General features: G+C 39.0%; 2 protein-coding genes across 8 annotated transcripts in view; one reads left to right on the forward strand and one right to left on the reverse strand.

Moving 5' to 3' along the window:
• Window positions 1-18,309, reverse strand: part of Sv (paired box protein shaven) — a 197,099-nt gene that overhangs the window by 92,953 nt on the left and 85,837 nt on the right. The gene's annotated exons all lie outside the window — the stretch shown is intronic.
• Window positions 1-18,309, forward strand: part of LOC139989889 (uncharacterized) — a 203,826-nt gene that overhangs the window by 58,620 nt on the left and 126,897 nt on the right. For both annotated transcript variants that reach the window (XR_011800437.1, XR_011800436.1), the window contains exon 2: window positions 1,670-1,725. The gene's annotated coding sequence lies outside the window, so the exon portion shown is untranslated. The remainder of the gene's footprint in view (window positions 1-1,669; window positions 1,726-18,309) is intronic.

The raw sequence follows: 18,309 nt of genomic DNA on the forward strand, positions 1-18,309 counted from the left end.
CCCTACAGTGAGTCAACATATTAGCACAAAAGCTCGAGAGTTAACGTAATATAGGTTGCAATGAAACATAGATCAAGCTACAAGTTGCAACTTTCATCGCCATTCTATTTCGTATCTGCCATTGTACCTTGAAATTTTCCTAGAAACGAACGTACTAATTTTCCCAACTGAAATATCACGCGTGTAAATTAATTCGCTGCTTTTACATATACTTGTTGCTAATATACCGTTTTAAATTCAAATAATTGCCTATATAATAACAATTTCTAATATTTTACAAAATAAAAAATATTATTTCAGTGATTAAATTAATATTCCACGAAGCATAAATAAACGTTGGATTTTGCACGAAAAGGCTTCGATTTCATTTATAAAGCTATATCAATTCGCAATAGTTTGTCGTAGTTTCCTTATCTCTCGATAGTTAGGAAAGATAAGATACACGATCCAGTGAATAAAATCGAGAACGACATTTTAGAAAGTTTCGACGATATTTTATCATGCTGTGTGTTCCACGAGGAAAAGGTTTATTTCCCAACAGCCTTCTCGAAGTGCGGATATATCACGTTACTTGTAATTTCCCGAGTGTCCGGCCGATATGGGCTGCCTGAGATCGATCGGGTGAGGTCAAGGAAATATCGTAACTACGCTAGATCCCGATTGTTCCACTTGTAATTCAACTTTTACGAGTGCAATTAATACGAGCCGATTTTATTACTCGACGTAAATTAGCGCCTCGATCTCTCAAACACGTGTTATGGCTTAGCGGTGATTTACATTTCAGACACGTAGTACGGATGTTTCCATGTTGAAATTGTAAAAACGCTCTCAGTACTAGTTACCACTTAATGCGTCCTTAGATAATAAAAAATAATAAAGGAAGCGACGATTTAAACGATCAAAAATATGAATCGTAACAATTCCAGTAGCAACGAATAAGAGTGTCGTTATTCCTGAACGGCGAAACCGATCTTGCTCTCTAACCAAGGCTCCGTGAACGTCAATTAACGAAACGAGCGAGCGAATATCGGCTCACGGTTTACCCGTGGCACGCATCGTTGCGCTCGATCACTCGATCATGGCACTGGCCAGCCAGTAGCCGCGTCGAAATTATCTGCAATTTCAAGTAGTCGACGAGGCCGCGTTGCAAACGATTTATCCGCCGTCCGTGTATTAGCATAAACGGTTTATTTTAGATGGCCGTTGCCTTCTGGGGAAAGAGGTTGGATGAATTCGCGCTCCACTGATCTTACCGCTCAATCAACACCCCGTTCACGCCTCCACCAAGTCACTCACGGTTGAATCTTATGTCACGACATCGTATAAACGTTGGCTCCGACAGATCTACGCGCGTCTACTTGAATAAACGACCGAGTCAGCTGCATCCTTTTGTCGAACGTGACTGACGCTCGTTGAATTTCGTAACTCTCTCTCTTTCTCTTCTTCTTCTTTTCCATCTTCTTTCTTCGATTACATCAATCGATAAATGTTGCGTTTGAGTCGAAAGGTTTGATATATTTGACACAGGAGAAATTGAATAATTTTGAACGAACGATACAAAATTGTATAGTTTTTACGAAAATGACGAATGTACTATGTATTAATTATTATAATGGTCATTATCTTTCAATGGTCTGAGAGAAATATTATATGTTTTTTCTTTTTTTAGGAGACTGGATAATCCTCGGAAAGGAGATGCGTCGATCACTGGCTAAGCGTTTCAAGGTCAGAGAAATAATTATTCTTTATTGTTCCGAGGAACATAATATACATTATACATCTACGTATATATTATTGATCGTTGGTCATTAACATATTTATGAACGATGACCTTTTATCTATCTTTTGCAATCATGCTTGCTTCGAAGAAGACTTAAAATTTTTGGATTTTTCATTGCTCTTTCGCTATCATAATTAAAAATTTTTTTCGTTTCTTCTCGAATAGGATTATCGCTTATATAATAGTACACGATAATATTAATGTCGATGAATTTGGATTTACACGTGGATCGCGATGCCTGCAGGCAGAAACTGTTATCGAGGTTGCATTAATCTAAAACGCGAATCGATTAGTCGCGGAGATAGTTTTACGAGCCGCAGCAGGAAGTGAAAGCGCGCTAATGAAGCCGAAAGGACACGTGCTAATTGAAAAATCGACCGATGCGAGTGGTTCGCTATGACAATTACCAGAGAAACATGTTACAATCCTAACGTAGTGAGAAACCAAAAAAAGTCTACTTATTATTGTTACAGTCTTTGAATTTTTATATTTCAAACAGACAAAAAGAGGATATTCATACTTGGATCGCTCAAAAACCAAGATCGTTGAATTTATTTGAAAAAATCTCTTAATCCTAGTACCAAAGTGTCTAATTAAACTCTTTTGAGAATCACATAGTTCGATACGTGATTTAAATCTGCGGAAAGCAAACGATCAACCTTAATGACGATGATGATACAGCATAATTAACGATCCTTTCATATTCTCGGCAAACGAAACAAATCGTCTCAACGATAGAAAAATATCATTGATCCGCAAATGACTGGAAGTATGTGGCAAAGTTAAACGAATCGTACAACTTACTTTTACTGACTGACATTTACCAACAGAGCTGGCATTTGCAACCTGCTAATCTCAATATTACAGTAGTAAACTCTTAAAAATTGTAATTCATGCAAGAGAAGCCTACCTAAACGACCTATAAAACCTAACTGCAACCCGCTAACCTACGTAAACCGATGTAAACTTGTAAAAATAATGTAAAACACTGTGTATAACGTGAAACATCGTCGGTGTTATCAGCTCGTTCGCGCCTCGTCTTCTTCGAAATCGGCTTTGCTTCGCTCGATCCCGTGTACCAACCGGCGGTAATTAATGGATCCACGCGGCACGTTCTCCTCCACCTGCTCGGCTTGGTCGTTTAGCATAAAAGTCTTCATTTGCGGTGTCGTGATCGCGGCCGAGACAACACGACACCGAGTCCAGCCTGGCAATAAATTAACCGTGAGAGGGCCGCGGCCGATCGATGAGGACCCCCTCCCGACTCTCCTTTAACTGTACAGGCCAATTAATCGAGGTACCAGGAACCTGGGTAATAGCATATCTCTCGTTACTGTTCGTCCTCGTGCTAGTCCACCGCCAGCGGGCTCCTCCCTTCCCCGCCTGGCTTTCTCGCCTCGTTCCCTCGGACAAATTCCCATCGACGCGGATCGACAGCTTCGAGGAAGTCCTTGGTCTCCGGGGAACTTCTGTCGATCTTTCTTCTACAGCTAAGTTTCGCGTGAACGTTGGTAACTTGGTATCTACTAGCTCGGTGTCTTCGTTTTGTACTTGAAGTATCATGGATGCATACAAATATTTGACATTCTTTTCTTTATTTTTGCGATTTCTCCAATTCTTACGTAGATATTCACCAATTCTCTTCTCTATGATGTTTTCCAAAATGATGTTATTCTTTTTCCGTGTTTGGAATATGAATGGAATTAAATTTTTGAATGAATATATACGTATTATCCATTTATTGTTCCAAGAAATTCTTTGAGATTCCTTCGGTCGAAAGAAAGGATCAATATTAAACGTGAAAAACGTCGTGAAAGATTGTAATCGTTGAAAGAACGATTAATATAGAATTGTATATGTTGAAGTGGTCATCACTTCTAACAAAACTCTACATCTGATCTTTAGTTTTCTCAAGCACTGAAGCCATCGACAGTGCATAGACAAAAGACTGCGTCGAAGGCAAACCATAAACGGTACACATGCAACGTTGGCTTCAGGGTTTTTCAGTCACAGGGTAACGCTGCTAGCGTGTGGATCTGGATCAGCTCAATTATATTCCGAACTTCGTACTTACACTTTGTATTTCAAATGTATATTTTCTACCTTACAATCTATCCACGCGTTCCTTTGTATTCGCATACATCTAATAACCTCAACAGTATATTACGAGGGAATTGTACTGACAGAAAATAATGACATTTTTGTAACAGTTATTAGTAACTATTTCTCCTTTCAATATAAGTTAAATGTTCACAATCAGCGAGAGTGTCCGAACGACGAAGAGTAACTGCCATTAAATTCGACGGTTCCAGAAGGTAAGGAAGCTGAGGCAATTGCGACCGCGGAACATTTTAAGATTCCGAGAAAGTGGCGACAGCTTGGAATCCACCTACCGGTTCCGTTGTCGCTGCTACTAGTCTGGGTTACGTAAATCCGGTTAAGCGATTGGCGTTTAAATTTTTACGCTCAAATAATCCTGATATGGGAACGTTGCCATATCCGTTCCTTACACGAAATATCTAGTACCAGTTCTTGTGTCGTAATTTTAATTTCTACCCAGAAATTTGAACTCTTTATCGAGAAGATTAATACAAATACAAAAACGAGTGGCTGTAAAAGTACTAAATTAATTTACACGCTAACGTATGGACAAAATAACGTCATCTTAAAGAAACTGTAACAGTACCCATGAATCATTCGTGAATTATTTTTCGCGTGACTTCTAACAACTGCAACGATACACCTGAACTTCACGGCACACTTTTTCGTCCTTGTAACAAGAAATTCTTTCCCCTACCGTAAAACAGTCACTACCAACGAGTATATCTAACTCTTCCTGTTAGAGACAGCCTGTAACACGGCCCCAATTAGACTTCCATCTAATCATGTAATTACTACATTAGAATCGAGGAAGTAACGCGCAAACGAGGAACGGATAAGTGGTTCGGCGATGATTATTAAATCGTTGAGAGCTGCTAAAAGGCGAGCACGTAGGCGCAGAAAGAACGAGCGGTCGCGCGCCACAGCGTGAAAATGATATGCGGAAGCGAGCGTGCGGACGTTCGAGGATATTGTGCAGAGAACTTTAAGGTTGCGCAGGAGGAGGACCACCACCGCCTCCGGACTCGTTTTAATGCGATGCGCTGTGTAGTCGCGGCTACATGCGAGATCCAATGCGATCTCATGTTTAACAACGCTGTATCCTCGCTCACTACGCTACGATACTGTTACGCTTACAAATTCTATGACCGAGTCGAGCAACTCGCTTTTGCATTGTTGTACGCAGCAAGGAGAACCTTGATCGATCGACCGCGCCCGTGAAATCCATGAAAGAACAAGTGGTTAATTTATTGAATTTAATACCAGTTTTTGTAAAGGAGTCAATTGTACTCGAGTAATGGTACGTAACGTATCGTCAGGTCCGTGTTGTAAAAATCGTACAAAATTTCTTGGTAAATGAGTACTTAGTCTTATCGAATCACACTTTTGCGAATACACGCCCTAACTATACTATAGATGTCAGTAATTAACCTCAATTCTTGAAACTATCAACGATATTACACTAACATTTAGGCACCAGTTATGATACTTTAAAAGTGAAACCTAAGATCAACAGGTGGAGAAAATTATAAAACACAAAATTAATTCTCCACCTCATAATTTCCAGGTTCTCGATATCATTAATTATATTATAATACACAAACTAATAATTGTAGGAACTATTAAGTAGTATTCCAAATTAGATACATAGAGTATCACCCAGATTTGCCAATTATGACGTTCAAAAAGTGAATTCTAACCACTCTACATCCAATAATAAGAATGACCTTGAAACAACAAATTAATTCTCTATATCCATCGTATCGTTTAATTCAATCCCAAACCCTTTAGAAGAAACAGAAAAAAAAAAAGAAAAGAAAAAAGAGGAAACAGAAGCTACAGAACCATATCCTTCGGTACAAAAATCGAATCACTACAAGGTTCGGTCATTCATGTTCGAATCTGGTCTCGCTGTGGCCGGGGATCGTTTAAGTGGATCGCGGCGCGTAATCCAGGAGGGTAGCTGGCCCGGAGGCGCATGTCGTATTTTCGAAACGATCTGCTCGTAGGAGCCGCTGTTCGTCCACGTTTCCGGCGCGGTTCGCCGTCGGTGATGGCTGATAAACACGGACAGGTCCCGTCGTGTACCTACGTGTCGGCTGTTCGAACGTAGTCACGCGAGGAGCTGCAAAGTTCTTCTTTATTTTTATCCCATTCTCCATTTCTTTCTTCGTTTTTCTGTTGCATCCCTCCTCTGCGGTTCGACCAGTCGGTCGGTCGTTGGTCTCTTCCGCGTGTCGATTTAGACGTCTCCGCTATTCGATTCCGATCTAAAGGAGATCCGGCGAGAGCGAGTCTCGCGATACTCTTCCATTATTATGGATAGACTAACTTTACTAACTTTAATAGGTTAACCGAGCGTCTTGATAGCGGATATCGGTCTGAGATGGACTAGATTTGTTAATTTCACACTGTGTCTTGTTAAGATATCCAGGAGAATTCTGAGATTTGATGGAAAAAAAGGAGAATAGAAGTGAGTTGTACATGAGATTTGTCAATAAAGAAAATTTACATCAATAAGACGTTTCTTTTAAACGAGGGTTATTTCTTAGACAATTTTTATAAAAGTAATACACAGAAGATAATGCATAATGTATCCTTGAAGGGAGTAAAAGAAAAAAGAAATCTGGACATAAGACGTTTAGGTCTCCTTTGCAAAATTATTATCATTTCTAGTTTAAATCTCTGCTATTAAACCCCGTAGAGTACCACAATTACCTTTAACAGGACTTCTCTTACAGTATTCACTTGCCTGTCAAATTTCTTCAATTAAATCACAATTATTTTTAAGAGAAGAGAACACTTCTCCTAGAACTCTAGAAGAACCCACACACTTTTACACACTTTGCTTACCAGCAAAAAGTTAATCCCCCATTATCTCCTCATAAATCCTCTTTTACTATCCTCTCTAAACATCAACGCACATTTACCCTCCAGTCCTTTGCAGTACCAACTCAATTAAAAAAGCTAGAAAATTACTTTCAGCATCAGGTCGTCAAACGAAATTTTATCGAAGGCGTACCAAAGAAAAACATCGTAACGTTGTGTTAATTTGTCGACGAATGAACTCAGTGATCCGAGAAGTTTCTTTTAGATCTACATCCTTCGTATCAGCCTGGAGGGATCAGAACCCTGAAAAGAGGATTAGGAACGACGAGTGCCTGGCTAATAAACACGGAAATGATTCGAGCGGCTTTGACTGGTTCCCATGAGGAACAGGGGAGAACAGTTCCGCGCAATAACCAATAATCGTCGACTGTGACCGCAGAAAATGTCCATCTTGAGATGAAAGAGAAGGAAAGGGAGTACGAAGGACCTGGAGGGCAAAATTCTCCCTTCTTCTTTCTTCTTCGTTCGCCTCCCTCCTCCTCTTTTCACTGATTCTTCGATTTCCTAGGATCGATTCTCACAGCGTGAGATCTCGAGCGTCGGCGCTGTTTGTACGGCGATAATCACGAAAACGATCATGCTGCTCGATCGCACCGATTATCCCGGCTCGCTCGATCAACGCGCGAAACGCCGGTTTGATAAATCGATGGGATGATAAGTCTGATTTCCGTTTGAATTGAAACGACGTGTTTGCGTTAACTGTTCGATTGGCGTAGTCAGCTTGTATTATTTAAACGATGCTATTTAAAATCAGCGAATGGTGAATTATTTGAATAATTTACACGAACCGTATACTTGTGGAAAAATTCCAAAATTTATACGGATTAATTCCGATCAAAGATACGGTACAATTTTATTTATCTGTACTTGTGAGAAGACAAGTAGTATAACTAAATACAATCGATTCAAGACAACTCATATGCACCGATTTTTCCCATTATGCATGATTTATCGTATAAACATCTAGTAGCGTTTTACAATCATACAAATGCATTCGGTCGATAAGATTTCATTTAATTAATCGCTGACTAAAATTTAATAAATGAACTTCTACGATGATCGATGATCTGGTCGACGTATAAACTGCAATCAAGTACGAAAGTTATAAACAACACAATTCACCGCGTATCAAGTTCATTGCTAGATTCAATAAAACATCTAGGAATACGATCACCCATAAAACGCAAAATCGTATCATAAAACCGTAAACACCTCGCAGAACCTAAAATACTCGCAGCGTTAGACCTCTAAACCGCTTAGAATTTCTCGAACTAGAAGTTTCCTTCTCCGGCAGAGCATCCGCTAGATACCCTGAAAGAATCCACTCTCCACCTGTTACGACACGGAGGATCGGTGTAAGGTCGGCAAATTGCGTATTTACTCGGCCGTATCCCCATCGAAGGGTAAACCGACGATCTAAGCCGGTCGTGCGCCTGCGTGTTCAATAAAATAACATTGATATTTCCCTACACGCTTACCGTACCTACGACGCCTCGTTAGAACGCTTGTTTATCGTCGTTATTATTACCTAGCTCACGAACTTATGCCCGCGCGCGGTCTGATTATATACGTATAATGCACAGGTGATTGCAAAATCATCGTTTTCCATTGGACGTTCCATTGGCACGAAGAAACTAAGGCTTCCATGGAATCAGTCAAGTCACACGAATTCTGGTTAAGCTTTTTGATTTGACTTGATTTCGAATAGATATTCAAAGAATCGCGTGTATGTAAACTGTTATTATGCGAATATACAGTATAACTAATTTATTGGGAATTTTAATCAACGCCTGATTAATCGAATCCTTGCTGATTGAATCCAGTAATCCGAACGTGATTATTGGAAATTATGGGATTATTATGCTAACGAATAGAATACCAGGTAGTGGAGAATATTATAAACTTCTTTTATACGAACTTACGTAAGCTATTTGACCACAAGTTCGGATAAACGGAATTCTCCTGCAAAAAGTATTATCTGTACGAAGACTTATGGCTGACTGTAATGAGAACGCTATCGGTAGAAATTCTAAATTCTAAATTAAATAATCGAGAAACAAAGCGTAACGAAGAACGCAGAGAAACGCAACAGTGAGGAATAGTTATCAAAAAATAGATCTGTCCATCGACGCGTCGTTAAGTAAATTCGTTGTGACAAAAATCGTTCGATCGAGGGATCCGAATCGATCGAATCGAGCCACCGTTCATTTGCCAACGGGTGTCGACGTTTCACTTCATTGACCAGAGAATCGTCGATCTGATGGAAGAAAACGGCGATTCCCGGCACGTCGCACATCATCCTTGCCTGCTATCATCACCGGCTGCTTCTCGCGACAGCAAAGATCGTAGGAGCGTGCGAGTGCTAGATCGTGGGCGGATAAAGGCTTCGCTCGACAAGCTTGGATTTAACCGTAGATCCGGTCGATGCGGCTGATCTACGGGACGTCGATGCTTCTTAGGCTACCACTACGGCTTCCTACTATCCCATAGAAAAGAAGAAAACATAGAGGACAAGGTACGAAGATAAGGGAAGAGAGGTAGATCGCTCCTAAACGTCGGTTACGATCGATCGTTCGATCTATGGTTGTATCGTGAAATTCATACGCGTTGAAAATCGTGCTAGCACGTATCATCCACGAGCTCGTCTTCTTTCAGCCTCGTTCAGATTAATTCAAATAACTCGACGCTCTGTTAGTTGCTTCGCTATTATTTGCTCGGCTTGAAACGTTCCTTCTAATTTCTACTTTCGTCCATACGAAATGGTCCATTTGAGATAAAGATATCTTGGAATTTCCATATCCATATGCCAGAAGAGTACAAACTTACTAACTAATAATTCACTAAACTAAACGATAGCCTCGGGATCTCTTTTTCCTTCGATCTTTTTCAAAGATCAGACAATTCTATTGTAAATTGTTCACAGACTACGGAGAAGTATTAAGTACCACTTTCCCACTGCGAAAAAGAAAGTTCTACGGAGCTTAGCGGTACTCGACCGTAATCTCTGATCGATTCCATCGGTGAACGGAACGTGCATAGTAAATTACACGAAAATAGCGCGTAATAAAAGGAATCGATCGCTACGCGATCGCCTTATTTTCGAACGCTGTGTGGAACTTTCATGGTTAACCTGTGCACGAAGTCAATAATAAAGAGCGCAATAAAACGAGCGAATTGCCGGTTAAACATTGGCCGAATCGTAGCCTGCCTTGACAAAAGGTTCCTCTCGCGTAACTCCATTAATTTCAGCCCTGAATCCACGATCTTCGCATGATCTCGTTTCTCAAGGGTACGCGGTGCCTCGTAAATCATCGTCCCCGCGATTTTCACAATATTGTTCCAATTTTTATTAGTCGAGTGTACGCGTTACGTCGTAACGCCGAGCAGAGAGCATTTTGCGAAGCGATTCCTCTTGGAATTACGGAGATAGCGGTGGCAAACGCCATCCTTTGGCTACGTCGCCCTCTTTCTCGCAGTTATTGTCGCAGCCGCGGCTCGTAAACATAATTACGAGCCGGTTTTTATTTGCACCGCTTCTTTTTTCTTTATGTTCGCCCCGTTCCCGCTGCCTTTTACGATCCTGGCCTTTTCTCTCTGTCAAGGTGTGTGACGTTATTAGGCCGGCTTCTCTTCTTCGCTTCTCTTCCCTTCCTTTCGTATACTTTCTACCAGAGATGCGACATTTACGACGACGATGACGCAACATGGCGACCTGGTGGACGAACAGGAAACGAGGGATGCTCGGGGAGAAGAGATCAACGTATAGGTATTTAATTTTGCGTTATCTTTTAGAAATTCTTTCCATTTTATGCGAAATTTTATTCGATCCGGCTGATGTCCAACTTTCGATTTCATATGAAATGATATCTTTAATTTCCCAATTAACCAAACTCTTGCTTCTGAAGAAAGAAATTCCAGGCTATTATCGCTTCTTATTTCTTACTTTCTCAACGACGAACAAATAAAATGAGAATTAAAATAAGCTTCAGATCGCGTGTCGTTATAAACAGCGAAGGCATTACATTCTTAAGTTAATTCACTTATTTCAATCGCGCAAGCGGAGAAGTTTGATTTTTCGCTTGTTAAGGATCTTTCGATGCGATCGTGGACTGTATCGTGATTTACGAGGCTGCCCACAGATCTAGCCTTAAGGTTCTCGTAACTCTTCCGAAGCACGTCATGACGCGGTTTCGATAACGTTCTACCGTTTGCGTGTCGTAAATTCGACAACTTGTATCATAACTGACGTCTTCATTAAATGTTCTACGTTCTCCTGCTTAGCTATTAACCAACACACGTGCTATCGCGTGATAACTTCAAGTTTTCAAAGTAAAAATCGCTAGCTATAAAGATTTTAAAATTTTCATTGTATAATAATTAATAGAACGTTCTGTAATATATCTCAATTATTAGATATTTAAATATAATGCAAGAAAAATTGATAAGGTAGGAAGTTTAGCCGAGTATACCAATTTAATCCTAGTTCTCGATTTCGCGCGAACGTTCAACGCTCATTCAACCGGCAGGCATGAAGTTATTATCGTATTATAGGTAAAGTATATTCCTTGTGAAATATAGTTTACGCTGATCGGCTGGCTAGGTCCACCAAGAGGCGCTTACCACGTAATGAGCTATAAAACCTACGTGGCCGCTGTTTTACGCTACGCGTTCGACAACCACGATTTTTCCCTTGTGCAAGAGCTTAACGAAGGCTTTTTAATCTACGACCGGTGCTACGATACGATATTACGGTTTAGTGATATCCCAGTCGTTATGATTGTAACTTTGTACATTTTATTGCAAAGAAATAGAAGCCAGGGCAACGTATGGATTCGATCGAGAATATATTGGTAGAAATTAATTATCCTTTAATACTCGCGATTTTGTATGTCTATCGAAAGTTGAAATTTCCGAGTTATAATTTTCAGATTCTGTAGGGAAGAAATATCAACGTAGATAGCTAGAAATATCAGTGGAAATAGAGCTCTCGATTTCTAGCATTTAATAGGAGAGTAATTTTAAAATTCAATTCAACAGTCAAACAATTCTACATAGAAACTATATTTCCACTTGATTTTGGAATTAAACGTTAGACATTTCAGATATATTAATAATATTTACGAAGTTGAAACTAACACGACAATTAAGTTAATATCATTTTAAAAACTTTGTAAGTTTGTCATTTGTTTTATATTCGGAAGTCTTACACAATAGCGTAAATGGCGGGAAGGTTTCTATAGATATTTGACCTCGTTTACGAGTTATAGCGAGTTTCATATTGGAATAATTCAATAAATAAATCGTCATAAATGAATAAATTGGGATAATACATATCGGGATAAATAAGCAGTTGAATTAATTTCATCTGCCTATTTGGAAACAGAATTTAATATTCACGAACAATACCTTGAAAAGTGAAGAGAGTAAAACTTCAAGTTCAGCTGCAAGTTCATTTTGAACCTTTTGTGGGAATATGCACAGTTTTCTTTTTTTTATCGTTTTCGAAACTACGTTCCTCGATCTTACGGAACACCCTGTATATATCCTACATCTTATCCTCGAATTTCTCAGGTTATTCTCTTTCCAATCATGCCATATTCAAAACATTTTGTTAAAGATATTCCAGCTACCAACTGACATAAAAACCAAAGGATCAACAATCGCTATAGTATCTTTATAGTTTTCGTTCGTCTTTGCATTTCGTTTTTCCTTATGATTCCATCTTCAAGAATTTCTTAAGAATCCTGTGTCAGCACAGAGTATCTTACCCTCTAGTTACTCGACTCCAAACTACCACCCACGAGCGCAGGTGTCACTTGGCGCGCCATAAAGCGGCAGATAATAACGCGCGGCATAATGACGATCGGTGGACCATTGTTGGCGGCTGTTAAGGAGCCGTGAATGCGCTGTGTTCGCGTGGACTCAACGAGCCATGGCGAGAAGCGCATGCTCCGCGCTTCTGGCCAACCTTAACAATCGGGATTGTTAGTAGTGGCATCCTCGAAACGCCAACCATTCGTCTACTGTTGCTGGCGCGCGCCCTAACGAACCGCTAAATTCATTACATGCTCGATATTTTTTAGCCAAATGAAATCGGGTAATTTCAATTGCAGCATTGAAAAAAGTTCCACATTGTACATTTAAATTACGAGACTGAGAGAGGTTCGTCATTTTGGATAAAAAAAGAAGCGTTAACAAGAGCTCGTGATATCATTATTTCGAGTAGAATAATAATGGGACGATTGTCTGGAAACACGTGTCCAACACAAACGTAACGAGCCATATGATGATTGTCCATTCTCGATGTGTTTTTTGTCTGTGATATTAGAGTTTTCTTGTTAAAGAGATGTAGCCATTTACGGTAGAACTACCGAGTTGTAATACATGTATTCCAATAAACACATATATAATTATAATTAAAGTAATCTGATAAATGTATAATGGTGGGTAAAAATTGCCGGACAGATGGATTATTCATTTCGTATTTCAAGAGACGTTCTAAATTTCAACTAATATTATATGACTACATAACAGTTTTTGTCCGTTCTACCGATTTCTAATTTTAATTGCCGCAAATTAAAAAAGAAGGAGACCTCGATATATTTCCGTCCAAATCGTCGTCACGACCGCATCGAGTCGTTCCACAAAGAATCAACTCCGTTTTCGACGAGAAACGAACCAGAGCGCGTCGAGATTGTCGCAAATTGTTCGAAAACGCGGTATCCGTAAAGTAGAAAGCATGGCGGTAGGCGAGCATCCGATACTCGACTGTATTTCCTCTTTAACGAACGTATCGCCGCCTCGTCGACTTATTGTTAGCTCGTGTCCAATCAAACACAGTTTGAAGGTCGATGCTGTCGAAGAAAAAAAAAATTCATCGTAGAACGCAAATTGTTATTTGTCCGCGTTTCCCGCTAAGCAAACAAACTCGAGACCGCAACAAGCAGAAGAAATATCCCGTGAAAGTTTCATACACGCCCGGTGAGCACCACCTCGAACGGCATACATTGTTCTTTCCTCCTTGTTTCGTGGACAGATTGTGCAAAAGAATCGCTCATTAGTATATCTTGCTTGGAAACGAATTTTTATATAATGGATGTAACGAAACATATAGAATATTATCTAACAAGTTAGAATTTTTAGGTTGCTATTTTAGATGTAGGTTTGAGATTGCATTACGAAACCTTTAGCAACATTAAACTTTGGAAGCATTTAGCAACTTTTCATGGAAAAGAATTCTTATACAATGGGAGACCATTTATTAGTTTAGAAAGTTTCATTTCGAGAAGTATCTGACTCTTAACTCTTCTTGCAATATTTTTTAAGAAAATGTAATTTTTTCGTTTTTTGGCGAACATCGAAATTGAATGTATTCGTTAAGATTCGTATCATCGTTCGCTAATTTAAAATATTGTGCATCCTTTTAAATGAATATAGGAAACAATATATTGGGTTGGCAACTAAGTGATTGCGGATTTTGTCATTAAGTGGTATTGACAAAATCCGCAATCACTTAGTCGTCAACCCAATAGATAACGCTATTCAATATTTCTTCCAATCTTAATACGATAAATAACAAATTACCGAAATTTAAGCTTACCACATCGATCTGTCAACATAAAAATAGTCCATTTCTAGAAACATAATTTATTCTTGAATTTTACGCTCGACACATTAAGAGTTCAGATATTATTTATCAAGAAACGAATTGTATATTAAATATGGAATTTTTGTTGCGACCTAACGTGGTAAGGAAATTAACAGGAATACGAACGCGAGATTTTCGACTAGTTTCCCTTCGAATTTGGAGGATGGGGAAACGGTACAGCTTCCACCGAAAATCATTTGCAACGCGGCGTGACAGCCTATCATCCTGAAACCGCAATCCCGGTTATTGTACACCCGCGTACCAGTACGGATGGGTTCGGTGGACTCGGCTCTGTGGCCACGCCAGCCATTATCCACGTCCGGTCAAGTGTTTCTAAACTACGATCACCAACCCCGTGTCCAATTGGCGCGGAACACCGTGAACATTTAAATTCGACGCCTTCGTAATTGCTTCTGGATCGCCCTCGAAGATTGAACATGCCGCGGCTATTCTTCCCTATCGTATAAATCAATTCTACACATAAAGATGAAAGATTTTACATCTTTTGTTTTATTCCTATACTATAGCGTATACAAAAAAAAAAAAAAAAAAAAAACGAAACTTAATTACCTGAGCTTTCAATTTCATTAGAAATTGTACACTGATTTTGGAAAATTACTAGTTAAAGTTTCGTTTAACAGTTAGCCTTTATCAGATTTACAATCTACGTATAAGAATATAAATTTTCATTATTAATTTTACATTTCTTAAAATATATTTTCAAAATTAGTCTCGGATTTCTCACAGAAATCTCGAGAAACTGCCTCGGAAGATTCACTTCGAAATTAATCCGTTCGATCTTTACAAGATCGACATTTGTCTTACGCAAAATAAAGTTGGAAAAGAATGAAACTACAAATCTTAACGTTTATATTTGCATAATGCTAACAAGATCTCGGATCGCGAAAGAAAGAACCAGTTAAAGAAGCGGTGTCGATGGTATTTCCATAATATCGATGTATGATCTATTACGCTTCATTAGTTGTTGCGTAATATCGCGTGTATATGATTGAGGCACGGAGCACCTTCCAGCTGTTCGTTACACTTTACACACGGCTAATTGCGTGAATTATTTAACGTCTTCGAAGCGAACGCACAATCACAGCTGCGCCGAAGGAGAGAAAAATCGGCGGCGATGGACGACGATCGATTTCCGGCATGCAGCGCGGCCGACCGTAATCGTCTAATTATTAATCCCCTTGCGGAGACGCGATGGAATTTATAGGGACAATTAATGCCAGTCGAGGCTTTATGATAAGCAGCACATGCTGACCCAGAGGGGATTCTCGCGAAATTGCATCGTGACAATCTTTTCGTCGTCGTGAAATGAGAAGAACAAACGAGCGTAGAGGCGGAAGAACGAATTTGAAAAGAACGTGGAGGGTAAATGACAGTGGAATATTTAGACAGATTTAGAATGGCAAACAAATGCGAAACGTTTGGCTAAAATACGAATACAAAATATCTAATGGCGGCAAATTAACGGAACAAGTGTCGAACAACGATTACTGGAACGTGGATAAATGGAAAATTTGAAGGATGCTAGAGAGACTAGAAAATAAAAGTAGAAACTGAAAGGAATCGTTACATTTTTACTGGAGTGTCCTGGTTTCTATTTAATATTCATTTTTATAAAGTATTTCAAAATAAGTATTTGTCGTCGTGGGTGAACGAAGTTATTCGATTATTCGCACAGAGTACGTCACGATTAGTTTGAATAATAAATTAGTTTGAATAAATTTCTACTGTGACACATCGTTTTGCATTTTCACTAATCAAAATGCGATTTTGCTGTGTTTTGCATTTTGCCCGTAACGTATTAAAAGATGTGTATCTCTGGCTAAAGGAATTCTTTGGCGTTTGAAGTATATTGCTCAGTGATCCATGATCATTGGTGTGTGACAAGTACGTCAGTTTGTTCTTCGAACCTTCTGTCATTAGCTCCCTCGTGAGTATTGGAAGCGACAAGAACTTGTTTTCGCGTACTCTGTATCTGAAAACAGTAAGGGTACTCTTTTTACTCGGTTTGTGTATCTTGGAACAGTAAGATGGTTTTCTCCTGTCCCATTTGTGTCTTACAGTAGCTGTTTATGACGTTCTTTATCTCCATTCATATCTTACAGACAAATAGAAGAATTTCACGTTACATAATTTGTGTCTAACAGGATCGTTTCTTTCTACTTCGATTCTGCAACAAAATAGTATAATGGTATTCTATCGTTCGATGTATACTTTTTACCATTGTAAGGCTGCTTTACAGTTTTTTCACAAGAATTCAATGTTAACTGAAATTTACATATATTTTTCTCATTAGACATTTTCATCGCGTCAAAATACAAAACACCGGACAAAATAAAATACTGCGAAAATAAGTATTTTCTAATGCAACAATACCAGACGAGGGCTAAGAATAACGAAGAAGAAATTAGCTGAGAAAGATATCAAAGTTAACCGTATCGATGTCGAATTCTATGGTCACATAAGAAGCACAAGTGCTGAAATAGCCGTTAGGAGAGGTTTCTCCGACGAAAGAAGCATCGTCGAGCGTACAAGCAGCGGCGGTCCGTAATTACACGCTGTTTACATCGTCAGCAATTGCAATTTATTCGCGTGGCCATTAACACCAATCTATATGGAAATTCATGTGAATGGAGCACGCGGTGAAAAGTCCACTTGTTCCACGTTAATCAGCTAACTTCGACACTTACATAAAAGAGCACGGTCATGAAACCAAGTCATCGCGCGTCTAATGAAAACATTCGAAACACCTTAACTCGAATGAAGAAGACATTAGAGTTAAGACATTAAGAAAAAAAGGAAAAATGAGACAACCGTGAAGAGGAAGAATTTGTCGTGCAACGTGAGCTCCAATTGAAATTTCTAATAAGAAAATTAATAACGTTTAAGTTTAAAGAATATTACTAACTCGTTTATTGGTCAATAAAACGGCGGATGATTTGTTAGATTTACAGTCCAGTTTGCTATTCGTCAGCAAATTGACTAGAAATCGATGTCAACGAACGAGAAGCAAAAGATCTGTTATTTGCACATCCTTCGTACAGTTCGGTCATCTTGTTTATGGTCTTTAAATGCTTAGCCGATCTCGGTCGAGTTGAGACAAATGGTATTTTCCGGGATGTCGTGCGTTATTCGTTACAATCGATTCGAATCTGCTTCACGTTCCAGCGCCAGCAGTTCATTAATAAATTTGCGATCGTTCGGGTACTGTTGTCAACTGGAAATAACGGTGGTTACCGAGCGGATCGTTGATAAAAAATCTGATAAGATATTCGCCTCGTTGTTAAAGACGGCGTTATTAATCGAGTGTAGTCGCTGTATTCTATCGTATATCGCGACGTTTCTGTTTCTTACTGTTTTCTATAATAATTAATCGCGATGACTGGAATATAAGATACTAGAATTTATAAATTAGAATTCTTCAAAAAGAAGAAAGATATAAGAACTAACGTTACTTACGCAAATCATCAAAGTACACTCTACTAGTAAGTCAAGTAAAAGTTAGTCAGCTTTGATAACGAAAAATATCTTTCGCGCGTATATTTAATAAATAGAGTGCGAACATATTCATGCAAAATTCATATTTTTATGAATGCACCTTAAAAAATGAAATCTGGACAAAAACTTACCTACCAAGTGACATAACAAATACTTCGCTTTGGATATTTCGTATACTGCTGCATATTATACGCATTCTGTTGATTTTTCCATTTAAAAATTCCTTACAAATACATAAAGATCCGTAGCCTATTGATAATCAACCCTTGCACGAGGATTCAGCATCCCTCGACAGAAATTCTCTACAATTTTGCAACATTTTACCTTTTGAACCAGCTTTTTCCTCGATAGGAAGGATGATAAATCGTAAAATGGA

The sequence above is a fragment of the Bombus fervidus genome, chromosome 8, assembly GCF_041682495.2.
Source record: "Bombus fervidus isolate BK054 chromosome 8, iyBomFerv1, whole genome shotgun sequence".
NCBI classification, from domain to species: Eukaryota; Metazoa; Arthropoda; class Insecta; order Hymenoptera; family Apidae; genus Bombus; species Bombus fervidus.